The sequence below is a fragment of the Littorina saxatilis genome, linkage group LG8 (assembly GCF_037325665.1).
Source record: "Littorina saxatilis isolate snail1 linkage group LG8, US_GU_Lsax_2.0, whole genome shotgun sequence".
Taxonomy (NCBI): Eukaryota; Metazoa; Mollusca; class Gastropoda; order Littorinimorpha; family Littorinidae; genus Littorina; species Littorina saxatilis.
This window is the reverse complement of record NC_090252.1, coordinates 73,078,260-73,099,561: the sequence shown is the minus strand read 5'-3', so window position 1 is coordinate 73,099,561 and position 21,302 is coordinate 73,078,260. Positions and strand designations below refer to the sequence as shown.

Sequence of the window (21,302 nt, the reverse complement as noted above, 5' to 3'; positions counted from 1 at the left end):
GCATAAATTGTATTACGGTAAAGTGCCGATTTACATTACATCATTATTTAATAAAGCTACCCACAGATATGGGTCGGTGAACTTGATCCCACCGATTCCACGAATTGACCTGTATAAGACCAGTCTTGCTTTTTCGGGTACTTCAGTTTGGAATTCACTTCCATCATCCTTTAAGCACTTAAAGTCATTAAAAAGTTTGTAAAAATGTGTTAAAAACCACTTAATGTCTGAATAGTTTAACGCCTTTCGATTTACCACACTTAGTATTACGTCAAAGATATGCTGTGCATTGCGTCCTTGTCCGATTGAAACCTCGTAAATCGATTTTGAGCGTTTCGAGAAAAACACAAAAAACGTCTTTAAAAAATAACTTGTCATCAAAATAAGCCAATTTTTTCTGCACATGATTTACGAACACAAACAAATTACTGTGTGTAATTAAATAGTGTTGGTCACAATTAAAACGCATGATATTCAACAAAATTGCAAGATACGAGTTTTTCTTTTTTAAAACCCGACCAAACTTGAAGACTTACAAGGTTTTATAACATAGCCAAAGAACAAAAAAGACAAAAACAATGTTTAATACGCAGTAAACACACACTCGTTCTTTTGTCACAATTTTCTTTTGTTTTTTAATTGTACAAACCGATGTATAATCATTCTTGTGTAAAATATCATTGCAGTCTCCTTGCAATCTTGTCAATTAACACACAAACAAAACCAAATGTAAACTGAAGCTTATCAGTACATAACATTCTTTGCTTGCAGGAAAGCGTAAACATCCATACAAGAGCCTTTTTGTATGCACAGAAAACAGAGTATTCCTTAAAAACAATGATATATCTTAGTTTGAGTGCAATTGTCATCTAAATGTCCTTGAACAGCTAGTAGTTATGCAGGATGACCACTCATGAGAATGCAGAGCTTAACGACCATAGGGTAGACCATGTGTATTGGTATGAATCTACTGGAAAAACCTCCTTGACATGCTGAAGATGCTGCCACTTTATGTCTTTGATGGTCAGCCGTACTCAGTAGAGCTGGGGGATGATATCGAGCTCACCATGTGCTCTCCTTCTTCTTTGTGAAAAGGGCCACCACTCCTCAGAATAGATGAGCTTGTAGCGACAAGTACCGTCAGGCAGGTATTTTGGACTGCGAATATCCACCAATCATGGATACCCAGAAGTGTCTGAGATCAAGAAAATCCTTGAAGAATGTGTGGTCCGCCTAGGCAACTTTGTAAGGTTGCCTATTTCTTGCACAGGTGATGACTTCAACGTATTCGTCTAGCCAGAATATCTGCCTTCTCTACAGTTTGTTTTTGATAGCTGGGTACACATGAGTCGACTTTCATCCAGATATGACCTTTCTCAGGAAACTTTTGGAAAACGACTTTTCCTTGACTGACTGCAAAGTAAAGATGGGCGTTTCCCAAGACTATTAAACTGCGGTTCTGGTACCCACAGCCGTCATTGTAGATAATGATTGCCTTGGTTGTTTCGCCAACTGTTGCTTTTGACTTCTCTTTTTGACTCATCCTAAAAGTAGCAAGTAACCTCTGTGTCACTCAAGTTGTACAATGTGAAGACAGTAGTGGCAGCACAGCTTGGCCTTAAGTATTTGTCATTTGCTTAGATACATAGGGCCAACAAGTCGACCTGCAGATACATGGTGAAAACTTGGACATCACCATTCTCTTTAGCAACCCTCTTGTCAATGTTCTTTTGTTTGCAAGCTTCGTCTTTGCGTTGAATGTGCATCTGGTACACATGCTATGGGATGTTTCCGTACTTGGATTCACAGCAAACGTTGCATTTATAGTTTTTGGGGTTGGTGAATTACAATGTTTGGTTTGCTTCACTACTTCCATTACTCCTGGAAGATAGTGATTTTGTTTCCTAGCGAAATCTGCACCATCAATTGACTCCTGCTCGCTCATGCGGAGCTTGCACCAGACAGAGCAAACATGACTCCTAATGCAAACAAGTCGATCAGATACAGTTTTTGTCATGCTTTACAGTTGTTGGGTCAATGCAGTCCACATGAAACTGACTGTTCCTGCCCCCGTACTAGTGGCAGAAAGGAGGTTCTAATGTGTTGCTTGCAGTTTGTTGCAGACGAATTTAGTTTTCACAATAGCTCAAAGGTAGTGACATTTCAGTGGTGCAAGGGAGCTAATTTATCAGTGACAATGTACTTTCTTTTTTGTGGCGCAGTGCTTTGTGGGTTGATACACGAAAATGAATTATTGAAGTCGGGGTGATCTCCCTTAGATCTTTTGTCAGTTTGTTTTGGGGTTCAACAGCCAAGAATCATCTGTTCTTGGCTGCTTCAGTTTTTTCATATTTTTCTGCAAAGATATTAGCTAACCTAAAAGTTTATGTGTCTGAGTTCTGCCAGAACCTTTTTTTTTATGAATCTATCTAATCCAGGAGTAGTTTTGTGCTTCAAGTGTTGTATTTTTCTGCATGCTGCTGTGATTCCCTAACGTGTGTTTTTGAGCGGCCAAATTTGGTAACTATGAAAATACATGTTTTTTGGTATTTTACTACATTCTGCTTGTGAAGTGAGTTCAGTCTAACCAGTTTGTTAATATTCAAAATTGTTTTCAATTCTTTTCGAGGTGGTTTTTCCTTCTGGTCAATGTTTTCCTTCGACTTGTAGATCTAATTTTATTTGTAATTTTCCAGGCAGAAAGAACTCGCATACAACCAGGATCTAGTCTTGCATTTTGAAATTAGTTGCCGTAACTTTCCAGACAGAAAGAATTCGCGTACAACCAGGATCTAGTCTTGCTACAGTATCTATTATCGCGTTATAATTATTGTTTGTCCTTTTTTGGTTTCATTATTTAGTTTCTTGCTTTTGAGGTTTGTGCTAGTGAAGTTGACTTTGCCGAGATTTTGTATCTTTTGGATCTAAATATTTTCTTGAGTATTCTTGAATCAAAGGGACAGAACAGGACATAGAGCATACGATATATTCTAAAATTATAAAACGTTTTTTCAGCTGGATTTATTCCTCCATTTACAAGTTTTTTTGCCAGTTTTGAAGAATACTTTCAGTAAATGTAAGAGACTGAAACTTGTCCAGAAAACGGTCATGTTTCTTTGTGTTTTTCTGCATTTTGATTTGATAACTGATCAATAGTTTGCTTTTGTTTTCAAATTGAAGTCTCAGAATGCACAGCTTTGATGCGTACAACTTTGTCCTGTCCCTTTGATGGTTTTAAATTGAATTTCTAGCCATATAGCCTAAGGTTTGTTCTTTTTCTGTTTTGCATTTACAGTAGTCACGAGTTTTTTGATTGAGAACATCGACGTCAAGAAATGAGTTTTAGGTTGAGAAAATCGACGTCAAGAAATCCACAATAGTCAGAAATTTGATGTAACCAACTTCTTGAAATTCATCCACTCTTTTGAGAAAATTAAACCACACCTTTTGAAACTTCATTGACGGACTCTGTTTTCACCTTTAATTAACTAAACTCAGTCAGACTGCACCAACACCGCCGAATATCAAAGCACGCAACCGGAAGACAGCACAGTGACTACAAATTAGTACCACGGGATCTGCATGTCCGTTGATGTCTGTTCATGCCCAATAACATTTTGAAACCCCAATGTAACTGACCTGAGGGCACGTTTTATATCATTATCTATTTATAACTCAACATGAGTTATCTGAGTACTCCTCCTCGGAGTACAGATAGTAGCCAGTATGATGACATGGAACATTTTATGCTGGAACCAGAAACTAGAGATGTAGAGAACACTGTTTTCGGCCTGTCTACTACCGCCATTGGTGCTCAGTCCAGATCAGAGGATGTTGGAGGTGAGAAGACCAAGGTGGCTGATGCTGATGTAGACCAACCCGGTCACGGTGACGGAGATCGCATTGACGTCATGAAGTCAGAAAAGCTCACGAGGACCAGAAGCCAAACCACCAAGACGGCAGATAGAAGAGAAGCGTTGGTTAAGAGGGTCCAGGTGGGCGACGATGGTGAACCTCTTGGAAGAGATGAGAAGCAACCCGCAGTCGATAGGGGACGAGATAACCAACGACTTCAGGAGTTAGTGACCAGTTATGAGAAGGCAAGCCGAAATGTGAGAACCGACATCAATCGCATAGCAGAGACCCTTCAAGACAGAGATCATGATAAGAGAACTGCCAAAGGGCAAAAGATCACTCTGCAGTCAAGTCTTGCAAGCTTGAAAAGAATCAAGGGTGAAATAGACAGTATCTGCTCCTCCCAAGAACTGGACGTTGACGCTGAGCATCTGGCCACAGCTGCGTATCATCTCTTGGCAGATTATCGACATCTTTACCCCAAGGGTCAGTCTAACATCAGCTCAGACCTCACGTCATCATACGCTTACTCAGATGGTTCCAGAGTCTCGCTTCGCATGATGGGAGAAACAGTGCAGAAGCAAAGAATGATTGCTGATGAAAAGGCCAGTCATCTTGATGACAAAAACCAGAGCCTGAGTGGTTTGAGAAGACAAAGGGCTGAAATTGAAAGGAAAAGAAGGGCGATTCAAAGAGAGGCAGAGAGCCAGTTTGAGGCAGCAAGAAGGCTAAAAGAGGAAAGGGAGGAGGAAATTGGCGAGAAGCTGGAACAACTGGAAGTCCAGATAGAGTCTGAAGAGCAGGAAATGATGAGAATTTCCAGGGTGTTTGACAGGAAGAGTCAAGAAGTTGCAGAGCAGATGTTGGCCGAGGCCCGAGATGCACCAGAATCACTCCCAAATTTGGCCAGCATATCACTGCTAGACGTTCATCGTAAGGGAGTCAGCGTCCTGCAGCCGCTTCGAGACCAAGTTCTGGAGGAGGAACGCTCTAGGTCGGGGGGCCATCCATTGCATCAACAAATGAGCGTGCAGGAAGATCCTCACTCTTTTCGTCCGGCTTCTCAGCCTCAGCCTCAGGTCCCCTTTTCCCAGACCTACTCTTACTCTCAACCTCATTTTACATCCACTTGTACCTATGAGCCCCATGTTTCGTTCGCTGCTGGCATAGTCGCCACAACCGCTGCTCCAATTCACCAGCCTGCAGCTCAAGGAGCTGAGGATAACCGATCGACTTGGTGCGGTCGGCAACGCTGGCAGGAGAAGAGTTTGAGACAGAACATAGCCAGCACTACAACGATGACTACATTGACCACAGTTACGTCTACCGTTCCACCCAGCCATTACCAAAGCCAATATCTGCAGTCGTCTCAATCAAATCGGGAAGAGAACCCGATCATGTCGTCATCACCCGCTCAACAGACGTATGGCTTGAACCCTGATGTCAAGGTCTTTCAACCAAGAAGTGGCTCATCCGACGTTAAGCCTGAAACTGCAACTCAGCATGAACAGTTTCAGAACTCTTCACTTTTGAGCGCATCTCAAAGACAGGAGGAGATCAATGTGCTGGTCGATGCAGTGAAGCAAAATCGTCTGCCGCTTCAAGAACCTACAGTCTTCAGCGGAGACCCCATTGCATACCCAGCCTGGCGACACACGTTTCTGCTGCTGATTGGTTCCCAGAACATTACTGACACCCAGAGGCTGATGTATCTCCAGAAATACGTCTCTGGAACAGCCAAGGAGGCAATCAGTGGCACCCTGTTCTCTGCGGATGATGAGGCATACCAGACAGCCTTTTCGGCATTGGAACAGCGTTTTGGAAGCCCTCTGGTCGTTACCAATGCTTTTCGGACAAAGTATGAGAGCTGGCCACACATTAAGAGTCGGGATGGAGAAGGGCTGCGACGACTCTCTGATTTTCTCCATCAATGTGTGAGCGCCAGCAAGCTGGTGGGCCAACATGGAATTTTTGAAGATTTCCAGTACCAGCTCAAGATGGTGGAGAAGCTGCCAGATTGGATGGCTCTGCGCTGGAAAAGACGGTGCACAGAGAAACGACGAAAAGAACAGAGGCACCCAACGTTCAGTGAATTCGTTCACTTTGTGTTTGAGGAGGCTGAGGTGGCTTGTGAGCCAGGTTGGGATCTCAAATCTACCCAAAAGTCGGTGACAGACCCAGTCAAGGGCAGACCTCAGGCGTCGTACGCAACTAACCATGTGCCCCAACCGTCGCAAGAGGGTCTTCACAGCTTTAAAGAAGAAATGAAGAGTCTCGAACAGACGCTAGCCAAGAATCTGAAGGAGATTCAGGGGGTGCTGGAGAGCACACTTAAACCCCAGAAGAATGTTTTCCAGGCAGTGGGTGAAGGAATCAGCAAAAAACCCTGCGATCATTGCCAGGACGACGGACATCATATTGCAACTTGTCCAGTCCTGATAGCCAAACCACGTGAGGATCGGCTCAGGATCCTCAGAGAAAAAAAGCTCTGTTTCAAGTGTGGCAACCGCTCCCATTTGGCTAGCGCATGTCAGCGTCCTAAGTCTTGCAGAGAATGCAAGAGTCCTCACCTTACGATTCTCCACTACGAGAAGAACTCGACAAACCCATCTGCTGTTGACAATACACTTCAGAAACAGGCCCAAGCTCAACATGGCAACCAAGGCACTACAGGCTCTCATTGTACGGGAGTGGTCGAAGGGTCAGACTCTCGGGCTACTCAAGGGGAGTCGAACAACGTTCCTTCATGCGAGCCAACGAGGACGACGATGATCATCCCTGTATACGTGTCCTCAGTTGAAGAACCAGACAGGGAGATCCTGACTTATGCGTTGCTGGACACTCAGTCATACGTTTCGTTCATTGCCAGTGAGTTGTCCAAGAAGTTGCACGCACGTCGCGAAGACTGTTGCCTCAAGCTCAACACCATGACCGCCCAAAATAAGATTGTGCCAACCAGGGCAGTGAAGGGATTGAGAGTCAGACCCGTCGACTCTAGAGATTGTTATCCTCTGGCGATAACATATACCACAGACTTCCTGTCAGTTGATCCCCGAACAATACCGACACCAGAGGTCGCAATGAGACATGAACATCTGAAGAGCATCGCAGACCAGTTGCATCCTTACGATCAGAACTGTGTTGCTGGACTGCTGATCGGCTATGATAACTCTCAGACTCTGATGCCAATTGAAGTTATCCACGGTACTCCTTTTGGAGTGAAGACCTGCCTGGGATGGACGATTGTCGGGGAATCAAAGGTCTCCGAGTCTGTGGACGACCAAACCTCCTCACCGGCATTGAAAACTGCAAACATTCTGATGGCGTCAGTATCTGATCAGTCAAGTGAGGATCACCAGCCTACGGAGATTCCAGTGGTCCATGTCTATCGGTCCAGAGTCGAACAAGCAACTGTTCAAGATGTCCTGAATGTGCTGGAGGGCGATTTCGTTGAGAAAGACACGGGCACTATCTCTCAAGACGACATCAAGTTCCTGGATATCATTGGAAACGGCATCAAACTGAATGAGTCGGGACACTATGAGATGCCTCTCCCTTTTCGGGAGGAAAATCCAGCGTTGCCAAACAATCGGAGCTCTGCCTTCTCGAGAGCAATGGGGCTGAAGCGACAGCTGGAGAAGGATCCAGTCAAACGAGGGCATTATGTGACCTTCATGAACGATTTTCTCGTCAAGGGCCACGCTGAAAAGGTGCCAGAAGATGAACTGGACAAACCAGTCAAGTGGTATATTCCACATCACGGCGTGTACAATGAAAAGAAGCCAGGAAAGATCAGGGTGGTGTTTGACTGCAGCGCCAGATTCCAAGGTATCTGCATAAATGATGTGCTGCTGCAGGGACCAGACCTGATCAACCCTCTTGTCCTGTTGAGGTTCCGGAAGGGGAAGATCGCCCTGTCATGTGACATACAACAAATGTACCATCAGTTTCACGTCCGCCCATGTCACCGTGATTACCTGAGATTCCTCTGGTGGGAGGATGGTGACCTGACGAAACCTCTGAAAGATTTCCGAATGACGGTCCACATATTCGGTGCCGCTTCTTCTCCTGGCTGCGCAAATTATGGGCTGAAACAGGCGGGCAAAGACAACGTCCACATTGATGAAGACGCAGCCCAATTTCTCCAACAGAACTTCTACGTTGACGATGGTCTGCATGCAGCTGATGACGTGGAGACTGCTGCTAGAGTGTTGAAGGGTGCAGTGAAGATCTGCCAAGAAGTCCAGATGCGTCTTCACAAGATCACTTCAAACAGCGAGGAGCTCTTGGCCATGTTTCCAGAGGAAGAACGAACTGAAAGAAAGCCTAGAGACCTAGGAAAGCCTGACAAAGGTCCAGTGGAAAGAGTCCTGGGGCTCCAGTGGCTCACAGAGGAAGACGTCTTTACCTTCACTCAGAGTATCAAATCCAGGCCTGCTACCAGACGAGGAATGCTATCCACAGTCGCTGCCCTGTATGATCCCTTGGGCTTTATCTCACCAGTGGTATTGCGAGGAAGAATCCTGCTGCATCAAACCTGTCGCGACCACCTGGATTGGGATGATCTTCTTCCAGATGTGATGCATGGAGCCTGGATCAGATGGCTTGATGAGCTGACGGCTCTGCATGTCCAGAAGATTCCTCGAAGTTTCGTCCCTTCGGACTTTGGTACTGTTCAAGTGGCAGAGCTCCATCACTTCTCAGATGCCAGTGCAGATGGCTACGGACAGTGCTCATATCTGCGTCTCGTTGACCAAGACGGACGAGTCCATTGCTCCTTGACTATGGCTAAGAGTCGGGTGACACCGATGAAGAAAACCACCATTCCTCGGTCGGAACTTCAGGCAGCAACGCTCTCAGTCAGGATGTCAATCTTCCTGGACAAGGAGCTCAAGTATGATGATCTGAAGCATCATTTCTGGACAGACAGCAAAATTGTGCTTGCCTACCTGGCCAACCATCACAGCAAGTTCCACGTCTTTGTTGCAAACAGAGTAGGAGAGATACTGCGACAGTCAGAGCTGAGCCAGTGGTCATTCATTCCAACCGGATTGAATCCAGCTGACATTGCATCAAGAGGAGCGACAGCACCTGAGCTACAAAAGTCAGTCTGGTTCCATGGGCCCGAGATCCTTTGGCAGAAACAGGTGACCTACGACTCAAAGAAGTTTGGCATTCCTGATGACGATGTCGAAGTTCATGCCCGAGCTACCACCACTTCGTCGGCCCCAGTCCACATGGAAGATCAAATGTGCAGAGCTACCACATGGTCCAGACTGGTCAGCGGCATCACCCAGGTCATGAAGAGATGGGTGAAGAAATATCGTGAGTCCGATATGTCTCTGTTGGAAGTGAGGGCTCTTGCTGAGAAGAAGCTGATCGCAGTCGCTCAAAGAGAGCATCTATCCAACCCAGCGCCATCGGTCCTCAATACGATGAAGCAACTTGGCTGCTGCACTTCACGAGATGGTCTGCTCGTGGTTGGAGGTCGTGTCAAAAATAAGGATGATGCTGCCCTACCAGTCCTGCTCCCTCGAGATGCACATTTGACAAAGCTTGTCGTCCGGCGTTGTCATGAAGAGACAGGCCATGCTGGCAGAACTACCACCATTCATGCTATCCGTGAGCACGGGTACTGGATCATCGGAGTGCGGCGCGTGGTCTCTCAGATCATCAAGTCCTGTGTACACTGTATCAGGCATCATGGAGCTCCCATGGGACAGAAGATGGCTGACCTGCCAGACGAGAGAACGACTGAGTCCCCGCCTTTCTCCTACTGTGGAATCGATTGCTTCGGCCCATTTCCTGTCAAGGATGGCAGAAAAACTCTGAAGCAGTATGCTCTGCTGATCACTTGCCTGGCGTCACGAGGAGTGCATATCGAGACCCTGGACGATATGACCACAGACTGTTTCATTGATGCCCTCCGTAGAGTCATGGCCATCCGTGGACCGATCCGGCAGATCCGATCTGACCGAGGGACCAACTTTGTGGGGGCATCGCGTGAGCTGAAGCAAGCATGGGAAGAGATGCCCAAGGACGATCTGAAGACTGCTCTCTTGGGAAGATTCCAGTGTGAGTGGCTGTTCAACCCTCCCTCTGCAAGCCACGCTGGAGGAGTGTGGGAGCGACTCATTCGATCAGCAAGGCGGATCCTGAACGGCCTGCTGACGTCGCCTGGGGTAACTCTGACCACATCCTCACTGAGAACTCTGCTGTACGAAGTCATGGCCGTGATGAATTCCAGGCCACTGTCCGTCGAGTCAATAGAAGATCCTACTGGTCCCCTGCCTCTCACACCCAACCATGTTTTGACGATGAAGTCTACTGGAATCCTGCCACCCCCAGGAGTGTTTGAGAGGGCAGATGTGTACCTGAAGAAACGGTGGAGAAAGGTACAGCAATTGGCCGATGCATTCTGGGAGAAGTGGAGGAAAGACTACCTGGTTACCTTGCAGTCCAGGCGGAAGTGGCAGTGCGAGCGTCCTAACCTCGCTCCTGGCGATGTTGTCCTGATGGTTGAGGACGGAGTCTGCAGAGGCGATTGGAAGCTGGCCCGTGTCGAGGAAGTCTATGCCAGTGAAGACGGACTCGTCAGGCGATGCTTGCTGCGGGTAGCCAAACCTACCCATGTTCCAGGAGACGATTCTGGCGCCAAACCAACGACCATGCTGGAGCGTCCTGTGACGAAGGTGGTGCTGCTTGCCAGGGGAGATGAAAGCAGTGTACGATAGTGACGATAGTGACGATGATTGCAGTGATAATGGCTGTGTGTTGGAAGACGATAAGGCTCCCATGAGCGAAGGACATGATGATAAGGCTCCCATGAGAAATGGACATGATGATAAGGCTCCCATGAGAAATGGACATGATGATGGATGATTGAACCAAGTGACTCAAGTTTTTTGAACGTCATTGATGGTACTTTTGGTACTGCGATGAACGTTATTGGTCAGATGACCTTGTGCAAGTATTCTCTTATTTATATTCTTAACTAATGACATTTTGGAGGTTACGAGATTCATGTTTTGGGTGAATGCGTGAAAATAACTTTGGTTATCCTGTACTTGGAGAAGACACAGATACCTTCGAGCATTTTGATAATTGAATTAGTTGTCACCGATGGTCGTATGCTCTAAGAGGTTGGCTTGGCTTGATTTGGTTTTGTTTTAGAATAGTCGTTGAGGTCTGGTATAAGCCAGCGATTCTGAGAATTTAGTGGATAATTCTCATCAGATAATACTTGGAATATATGAGATTTTGGCTTGGTCTTTGGAATAATCGTTGAGGTCTTGGATAAGCCAGCGATTCTGAGAATTTAGTGGATAATTCTCATCAGATAATATTTGGATATATATATGAATTTTTTTGGCTTGGTTTGACTTGGTTGGATAAACGATAACTCGAAGCAGTATACGTACCTAGGGTGATTTCTGACTCAATGAGCTGTATAGAATATTGGTTTTGTCTCAATATTGTATTTTTTGCTCTGGATAGGATAATTATCTGTTTTTTTTGGCTTGGTTTTTGGATTTTGTAGAGCTAATTGTAGTTTGCTTCCTTTGCATTTGTCGATTGGCTTCAGTGCTAAAAGGATGAAAAACCATGGTTCGTTTGTAAATTTTGGTTTTGGAACAAGTTTTTTTTGTTTTTTTGTTGTTGACATTAGTGTTCCTTCGGAACCGTTAGTTTTTGGAGAAGACAAAGATGTCTTCGAGGGGGGGACTGTTCCTGCCCCCGTACTAGTGGCAGAAAGGAGGTTCTAATGTGTTGCCTGCAGTTTGTTGCAGACGAATTTAGTTTTCACTATAGCTCAAAGGTAGTGACATTTCAGTGGTGCAAGGGAGCTAATTTATCAGTGACAATGTACTTTCGTTTTTGTGGCGCAGTGCTTTGTGGGTTGATACACGAAAATGAATTATTGAAGTCGGGGTGATCTCCCTTAGATCTTTTGTCAGTTTGTTTTGGGGTTCAACAGCCAAGAATCATCTGTTCTTGGCTGCTTCAGTTTTTTCATATTTTTCTGAAAAGATATTAGCTAACCTAAAAGTTTATGTGTCTGAGTTCTGCCAGAACCTTTTTTTTTTATGAATCTATCTAATCCAGGAGTAGTTTTGTGCTTCAAGTGTTGTATTTTTCTGCATGCTGCTGTGATTCCCTAACGTGTGTTTTTGAGCGGCCAAATTTGGTAACTATGAAAATACATGTTTTTTGGTATTTTACTACATTCTGCTTGTGAAGTGAGTTCAGTCTAACCAGTTTGTTAATATTCAAAATTGTTTTCAATTCTTTTCGAGGTGGTTTTTCCTTCTGGTCAATGTTTTCCTTCGACTTGTAGATCTAATTTTATTTGTAATTTTCCAGGCAGAAAGAACTCGCATACAACCAGGATCTAGTCTTGCATTTTGAAATTAGTTGCCGTAAATTTCCAGGCAGAAAGTATTCGCGTACAACCAGGATCTAGTCTTGCTACAGTATCTATTATCGCGTTATCATTATTGTTTGTCCTTTTTTTTGGTTTCATTATTTGGTTTCTTGCTTTTGAGGTTTGTGCTAGTGAAGTTGACTTTGCCGAGATTTTGTATCTTTTGGATCTAAATATTTTCTTGAGTATTCTTGAATCAAAGGGACAGAACAGGACATAGAGCATACGATATATTCTAAAATTATAAAACGTTTTTCAGCTGGATTTATTCCTCCATTTACAAGTTTTTGCCAGTTTTGAAGAATACTTTCAGTAAATGTAAGACTAAGAGACTGAAACTTGTCCAGAAAACGGTCATGTTTCTTTGTGCTTTTCTGCATTCTGATTTGATAACTGATCAATAGTTTGCTTTTGTTTTCAAATTGAAGTCTCAGAATGCACAGTTTTGATGCGTACAACTTTGTCCTGTCCCTTTGATGGTTTCAAATTGAATTTCTAGCCATATAGCCTAAGGTTTGTTCTTTTTCTTCTAGTGAACGACGAAGAAGAAGAAGAAGAAGTTCTTTTTCTGTTTTGCATTTACAGTAGTCACGAGTTTTTTGATTGAGAACATCGACGTCAAGAAATGAGTTTTAGATTGAGAAAATCGACGTCAAGAAATCCACAATAGTCAGAAATTTGATGTGACCAACTTTTTTGAAATTCATCTACTCTTTTGAGAAAATTAAACCACACCTTTTTGAAACTTCATTGACGGACTCTGTTTTCACCTTTAATTAACTAAACTCAGTCAGACTGCACCAACACCGCCGAATATCAAAGCACACAACCGGAAGACAGCACACTGACCGTGATAATGGACACAGTACACCCACGAAACGCAATCAGAGTCCATACGAACAGTGATGTCTCCTATGATAAGTTCCGTTTCGAAATCCCATGATATATAACTTTTATTCAGGCACACACAGCACATCAACCTAAGATCTTCAAGCGAAGAGAATTGGCTTTCAGGTGTGAAGGACCCACTGCCAGACATGACGGACTGCATTCAGACACTATAACACAACTTCAGTACGTGACATATGCATACCTGTACATCTTCAGCTAACAAATAAGATCAGAAGTTCAGGACTGAACTGTTACATAGTTAAGAGATATTTCAGAATACTTTAACTGCTTAATCTCTCTTTGTAGTTATGCTTTTGTACTTAGCAAAGGAAAATACTAACAAAAAAATCATTTGAACAATAACTGATGTCGTAGAGTGTCATTTTACTACACAATACGTAATGTGGGCACTTCTAGCTTCATTAATGACTCTAATATTTAATTTTACCTAAACTCTGAGCGTACGGACATATTACCGTAACCTCGTATCTAACAGAAACAGTTCATTTACCGCCGTGTTTAGATATTAGAAAACTTGTAAGTCGACATACGAGGTTTGCATCGGCCAAAACTGAAAAACACGCGAACAAAAAAAAGCTCGTAACTCAAGTTACGTGTAATTTTGGTTCGCGGTTTTGCCAAAATGATATACGAGGTATTTTTATACCCATTTTTAACTGACTTCCAGCGATCTTAGGCTTTCACCACAATAACCAAAAAATAGAGAAAAAATCGTAGATTATATTGATGTAAAAAAGTAGATTTCGCAAAAAATCGAGTTACGAGGTTTTAATCGGACAAGGACGATTGTATGTTCTGAACATAATTTTGTTGTACTATTGCTACATGTTCGACTGCTACCAGCTTGTATTTACACATTAACATGCTTCCATTTGAAACTTCGAGGTCTTCATCGGGGATTGACGCCCGACAAAAGCTAATTGAAGCCCGACGGAGCGAAGCGACGGAGGGCTTCAATTAGAGTTTGGGATAGCGTCAATCCACGATGAAGACCGAGAAGTTTCAAATGGAAGCATGTTAATGTTATTGTAATTCAATCTGACGACGATCTCTTTTCTGCTTTCATGTGGTTGTAAACAGACATAATTGGTTCTGTTCTGTTCACACACTACTTTCAGTTCACCTACCTGCAAGGGTCAAGTCCCAAGAAATATGTCTCTGTATTCCTATCGTATCACTCTGCTCCTGTTTTTGTTTTTCTTTCACATACATTTTCCCTTCTTTTTTGACGGGTTTCTAGACAGCAAACTCTAAAACAAATTATTTTTATCACAAAAGCGATCTTTGGAATTGACGGACCTAGTCCAGAAGAATTCATGCATCAACATACGTCACGTGATCGACGTCATCACTTCGGTACCTTATGATCTCGGTATTTCGTTGGCCTTCATATTTCCTACTTGTAAAATGACCCTCAAAGCTAACCGAGACTAGTTGAGGCTGTATCAATGCGCCTCGCCAGCAGGTTGTTAATGGATTTGTTAGCAGTGGTTATCGACAATTAATGACCGGTAATGTTTAATGAGTTGGGGCATGCTGACCAATCACAGGATCTGTTTCATTAAAACGCAAACTTGATTGAATTACAATTATGATTACCTGCATAGTATGCATTTGATTTTATGAATAACCACATATGTATGCTCTTCATGCCTTATTGTTGCTGCCGCAATGCTTGGTGTTTTTTGTCGGTCGGGCGCCTGTGCCTCCTTGCACGCTTTTCTAGGGTGAAAGGGTTTTTGCTGAGTCATGCGCGAGTTCACACGAGATTCAGATATGTTCTCGAAACGTCACTTGACACTTCGACTCGCAGTAAGACAGACCGGTCGGGTAGTGTTGTGGCACTGTTTCGGACTTGAGAGGTATGAACAGCTTTCTATTGTTTGTTATTGCAACGTAACATGATTATGTTTTAATGTACCAAGGCGTGTTATTCTGTAAGCCTACTATTGAGGTAAAAGGAACGATATGGAGTTGTAACTTCTGCTGCGGAAATGTGCGTGGTAGAATGAGAGCTTTTTTTGGTCTTGACCTTGACTTGTTGTGTTTTTATCGTCTTGGGTTCATGCGTAATTTTAACGTTGAATTGTTGCCTCGCCCCAGTGTGTATCGTTGTCTCGCTCCAATGTGTTCTCGCACCACTGGTTTGTTTAACCTAGATTTTATTCGTTGATGTATAGTTATTAGCATACATTTTGTGTTCTTCAGGAACCTGTGTGGGCAATCCCCATGCCTTTTCGTTGTTCGCTGCCATCACTAGGAGAAGACGAGTCTTTTACGGCCCTGTATGATTCGAAAATAAAGAAGTTTTACCATACATCCGTCTTGCGTCTGTGAGAGGCAACGACAGTAACAGACTCATCACCAAGAGGAGCCTCTGCGTCATCGTTCCTCTTCGTCATCGTTCCTCATCTCGTCCCTCGATGGTTGGGCATCATTCAAGATTGCTCGTCGACAAGCACTCGTTCAGCTTGTTGTGCCACTAGCTACCTGCCACAGTTTGTGTCACCACTTCTTCACTTGCAACTCGTCATTGGCATTTGTCACTGCCAACTCGTCACTGCCAGTCTACCTTCTGTCATACGGCAGTCGTTCTACAGCTTCAACAATTCTTCGGCTGTTCGGCATTCGCGACTTTGAGCAACTCGCCTGGTCCTGGCATTCGTCAAGCTAGCCCAGTATCTGCTCCTTAGTCTTCGCCACAGTTCCGACTTGTACTACGTTCAGCTGCTGTGAAGATTCGTCTGTGCCTTTAACTTCGATTCGGCGTGACCTACGTTTATCGACAAGTGGTAACCTTTCTATGTTTTTGACTGTCTGTTACATGCATTTGAGTTCGTGAGTCACCAAAGAAGAGTCGCCAAATCTTATTCTAACTTGTATAAGCTAGTTCATTTGAACTTGGAACTGAGACATTTTTAGTGACTGTTTACATTTAACATTCTTACTTTTAGTGAACTCAAGAGTGATTTTACTAGTCAACTTTGCTGTGATCTGCATCTTGGTTCTTCATTGAGTGATCTTTTAGTGATTATTTTACAGTGAACTTGCATTAAGCTCTTTGTGGGTTACTTGATCTGCTGATGGTCTGAGAAAGGCTTCATTATCCTTTAGTGGACTTGATCTTTGGGTGTGATTGCATTCTTTAAGGTCGTGAAAATTGAACTTTTGGTATTTGTTTTCATAGTCAGTCAATACGACCTGAATCATCGATTTGCCAGACTTTTTATTCATACAACTTGATTATTTAGGATTTGTTGATTTTCAGGTTTAGTGTTTAGGTTGTTTATATTGTTTATGTTTATACTTGATTGAATTTATTATTTCTTTGGTTGATAAGTTGAAAGTACTTATTTTGTTTAGGTGTTGTGATTTTGTTCATTGATGTTCAGTGAAGCAATAGTTTAGTATCTGGTTATTTATTAAAAAACAATATTTTTTGGAGTTACACTTTGAACTAATTTTCTCTATTTATAGATTTAGATTTTTGGTAAGATTTTTTAACCAGGCTTAGAGTTCCGCCATAAATTTCAGTCTTTGAACTCAACCCAGATATGGAGTTCAGTGGAGGGTATCAACATGAGGCTAGGGCCAGTGAAAGTTATCCCCCCGAAAGTGAAACACAAAATCTTGAACGCTCTCAACGGTCACGCAACTTGACCGAAAAGGGTAGACAATACAAAGTTGACACTCTGTCGAGAAATTTTTGGACCAGACATTCAGAGCTCATGTCAATATTGTCTGAAACAAACACTCTCCTCTCACACAATGCTGACCCTCAGGAATTAGCTTTGCAAAAGTCCATCATCAACTCAAGACTTGGCTCAGTAAATGAAACTGCAGAGCAACTCAAACAACTAGGACATGAGGAAAATCTGGAGACTGCACTCTCAGAATTAAACTTTTCTGCCGTCTCAATCGTATCCAAAATCGTTGAAAGAAGCCATCCCTCTCCTAGATCAACAGCCAAATCTGTCTCGTCCAGAGCCTCTTCTGTCAAAACATGTTCATCCAAGCAGTCATCAGTGTCCTCCCAGAGAATCAAGATTGCAGCTGAAGCAGCAGCTCTCAAAACCAAACTTCAAGCTAAACTGGAAGAAGATCAGATTGAAGATAGATTGTCCCAACTCAAACGTAGACTTGCACAACAACAACTTGAGACCCAGATCAAAATGGAAGAAGCAAAATTAGAAGTTTTCACAAAAGAAGAACAACAAAATTTTGTTCACACCACAAATTCCAACCTCACTTTGCCAGAAAAATCACATGTCGGTTTGTTTGAAGATACTCTTGTAAAACAGTCACATTCAGTTTCAGGCAAAGATGTAGTTCAAGAGTTAGAACATCACCAACCCTCATACATTGATCACGATCATCACAGACTCTCACACGGTGATCAAAGAAATCATAGACTCTCACACGTTGATCATAGTTATCATCAGCCCTCTCAGTTTGAACAAGGCTATGGTCGCCCCTCATACTCTGATGAAAGTCGTCATCGACCGCCACAGTTTGATCAACGTCATCAGCGACCCTCACAAATTGATCAAAGTCATGGTCAGTCCTCGTCATCAAACGAGTTAATTCGTACCCTTTCGCAAGCCATTGCTTCCAGTCGACTACCTGTTCCAGAACCACCCGTGTTCACCGGAGACCCTCTTCAGTACCCTGACTGGAAAGCATCCTTCTCCGCACTCATTGAAAATAAGGGCATTCCAGCTGCCGACAGGATACACTTTTCTTTCTTTATTTGGTGTTTAACGTCGTTTTCAACCACGAAGGTTATATCGCGACGAGGGAAAGGGGGAGATGGGATAGGGGAAAGGGGGGAGATGGGATAGAGCCACTTGTTAAATGTTTCTTGTTCACAAAAGCACTAATCAAAAAATTGCTCCAGGGGCTTGCAACGTAGTACAATATATGACCTTACTGGGAGAATGCAATTTTCCAGTACAAAGGACTTAACATTTCTTACATACTGCTTGACTAAAATCTTTACAAACATTGACTATATTCTATACAAGAACCACTTAACAAGGGTTAAAGGAGAAACAGAATCCGTTAGTCGCCTCATACGACACGCGGGGTGCAGAGAAATAAGGATGTGGAAAAGAAGACTTTTGGTAAGTGAAATAAAGGTGATGGATCCAGTCAGGTAGAAATAAGACAAGGGAACAGAATTGGAAAACTGCAGGGAATAGTAGGGAGAGTTTTCTTGGAAGGAAATATAGGTGAAAGGACTGGTAAGGCAGAAATAAGACAAAAGAAGAGAAGAAACAGAACCGTTAGTCGCCTCTTACGACATGCTGGGTAGCATCGGGTAAATTCTTTCTAGTCCCAACCAATATGGGACTCCCCCTAACCCGCGGGGGGTACAGGATACACTACCTGAAGCGTTACTTAGGAGGTCCTGCTAGAGAAGCTGTGAGCGGCTTCTTCCTTCTGAGGAGCGAACAAGCTTATTTGCAAGCCAAGGCCATTCTTGAAAAGAGATTTGGAAACTCGTTCATCACATCGGACGCTTTCATGAGCAAACTGAACAATTGGCCGAAAGTTCCAAACAAAGACAAATTAGCGCTCCAAAGGCTCTCTGATTTTCTCGTACAATGCAACACTGCTCTGAAAGAATTTCCCCCTCTCAGAGGCCTCAACGACATTAGGGAAATTCTAACAATCGCTCAGAAGCTTCCTGATTGGGCGTCTCAGAGATGGAATCGAGTCATAGCCACAACCCGCAGAGAGAAGAGTAGATACCCCACATTCGCAGAGTTCGCAGATTTTGTCTCAGCTGAAGCCGACATTGCCAACGACCCCGCTCTCAATTGCCAATCAACTTTGCAACCCATTCCCCCTCGACCAAACCACACCAGAGAAAAGACATTGTCTGAAAGAAACGCTTTTGCTACCAACAGCGAAGAACAGCCAGAATGCAAATTTTGTAAGTGGAAAAACCACAGTCTGTCGGAATGCAGAAGCTTTGCAAGAAAAACCATGCAAGAAAAGAGGGAGTTCGTTCAAAAGGAAAGACTTTGTTTTGGCTGCCTGAAGCCTGGCCACATGTCAAAGCAATGCAAGAAACGCTGTGAGTGCTCCATATGCCAGAAAAGACATCCCACTAGTCTCCACGACGATACTCCTCGACATTCCGGAGGGAATGAGGAAAGAAGTGGAAATCTCAGGGTCATTTCAGGTCAGGAAAACGGAACGCTGACTTCAATGATCATTCCCGTTTTCATTTCGTCCAAAACAAACCCTCAAAAAGAACATTTAGTGTACGCTCTAGTTGACTCCATGTCGGATTCCACCTTTGTCACAGAGGACGCAGTCACCGACCTGGAAGCCCCCTGCACGCCTGCAAAACTTCGTCTGACGACACTAACCAACAACAGTCAGCTGATCAGCTGCAAGAAGTACAGTGACCTTCAGGTCAGACGTTACGGCTCGAACACTTATGTGAGTCTCCCTGGGTCATTTTCAAGAAACCACATTCCTGTGGATGAGTCGCACATCCCCACACCAGAAACTGCAAGCTGTTGGCCCCATCTTTTGGGAGTGAAGGACCTGCTGGTACCGAAACAGAGTTGTCCTGTGGGGCTGCTGATTGGATACAACTGCCCTCAAGCTCTAGCCCCTCTGCAGTGCATCACAAAAGATCCCAATCAACCTTTCGCCATAGAAACTAGTCTCGGTTGGAGCATCATCGGTGGGCCACCCCCTCAAGTCGAACCTTTCGATGCTTTCGGCAAAAGCCATTGTGTCATCACGAAAGCTGTGTCACACACAGGGTTAGTGAGACATGTATACAAGACACAAGTCCAGGAAGTCACTACTGGAGAACTGTTACATCTCATGGAGAGAGATTTCACTGATCACGACACTCAAAAGATGTCTCAGGATGATCACTCGTTTCTTCGAATTCTCAACGAAGGAATCAATCAAAGAAGCGATGGGTTCTATGAGATGCCACTTCCATTCAAACAAGCACATCCAAACCTATGCAACAATCGCCAAGGTGCTCTCCACCGCGTTCTATCCCTTCAGAAACAACTCTTGAAGAGACCTACATACAGAGAACACTACATGTCCTTCATGGAGGACCTGATCGAGCAAGGAGAAGCAGAGAAAGTTCCGCAAGAAGAATTGCACTCAGCTGGCTCGAAGTGGTACATACCACATCACGGCGTTTACCACCCCAAAAAGCCCAACAAAGTTAGAGTAGTTTTCGACTGCAGCGCAAGATACCATGGAACAAGTCTGAATGACCATCTCCTGCAAGGTCCGGATTTGATCAACCCCCTCGTGGGTGTACTGAGCAGGTTTCGAAAAGGATCAATCGCCTTCACCTGTGACGTCCAGAAAATGTATTACCAATTTCGGGTACCCAAAGAACAGCAAGACTTTCTTCGTTTCCTGTGGTGGGAAGGTGAAGATCTCTCCAAGCCTCCAGTCGACTACAGGATGAAAGTTCATCTATTTGGCGCTACTTTGTCCCCTGGCTGCGCTAATTTCGGCCTGAAACAGATAGGCAGAGATTACAGATATCTGAGTGAGACGGCTGCAGACTTCCTGGACAGAAACTTCTACGTTGATGATGGGCTGAGAGCCGAAGAAACTGTGGCTCAAGCCAAAGAAGTCATCTCAAACGCCAGAGAGATCTGCGCCAAAGCCAATCTGCGGCTTCACAAGATCACTTCAAACAGCGAAGAAGTCGTGAAAACCATTCCAGAGTCCGAACGTGCGGGTCCAACACAGACGAATGTTGACATTGACAATGGTAGTGAATCCATGACCCTAGACCTTCGGTGGTGCACAAGTGATGATACGCTCCGCTTCAAGCTTCGTCTAAAAGAGAAGCCTGAAACTCGAAGAGGATTGCTTGCCACTGTAGCCTCGGTCTACGATCCCTTGGGGTTGATAGCTCCTGTAGTTCTAGTTGGAAGACAGATCCTGCAGGCCATGTGCAAACAAAATCTTGGCTGGGATGATCGTGTACCAGAAGATCTTCGTCCTCTGTCGGAAAGGTGGATTGATGATTTATAGCAACTGCAGAACCTACAGATTCCCCGCTGCTATCATCCAGCAAGTTTCGGCAAACCCGTAAAAGCACAGC

General features: G+C 44.0%; 1 long non-coding RNA gene across 1 annotated transcript in view; it reads left to right on the top strand.

The window, feature by feature from the left end:
* The first annotated feature begins 14,868 nt into the window (after window positions 1–14,868).
* The window catches only part of LOC138974310 (uncharacterized), a 7,876-nt gene continuing 1,442 nt past the window's right edge, over window positions 14,869–21,302 (top strand). Inside the window, exons 1-2 of the long non-coding RNA XR_011458392.1 lie at window positions 14,869–15,054; window positions 15,401–15,984. This is a non-coding gene — a long non-coding RNA (uncharacterized lncRNA). The remainder of the gene's footprint in view (window positions 15,055–15,400; window positions 15,985–21,302) is intronic.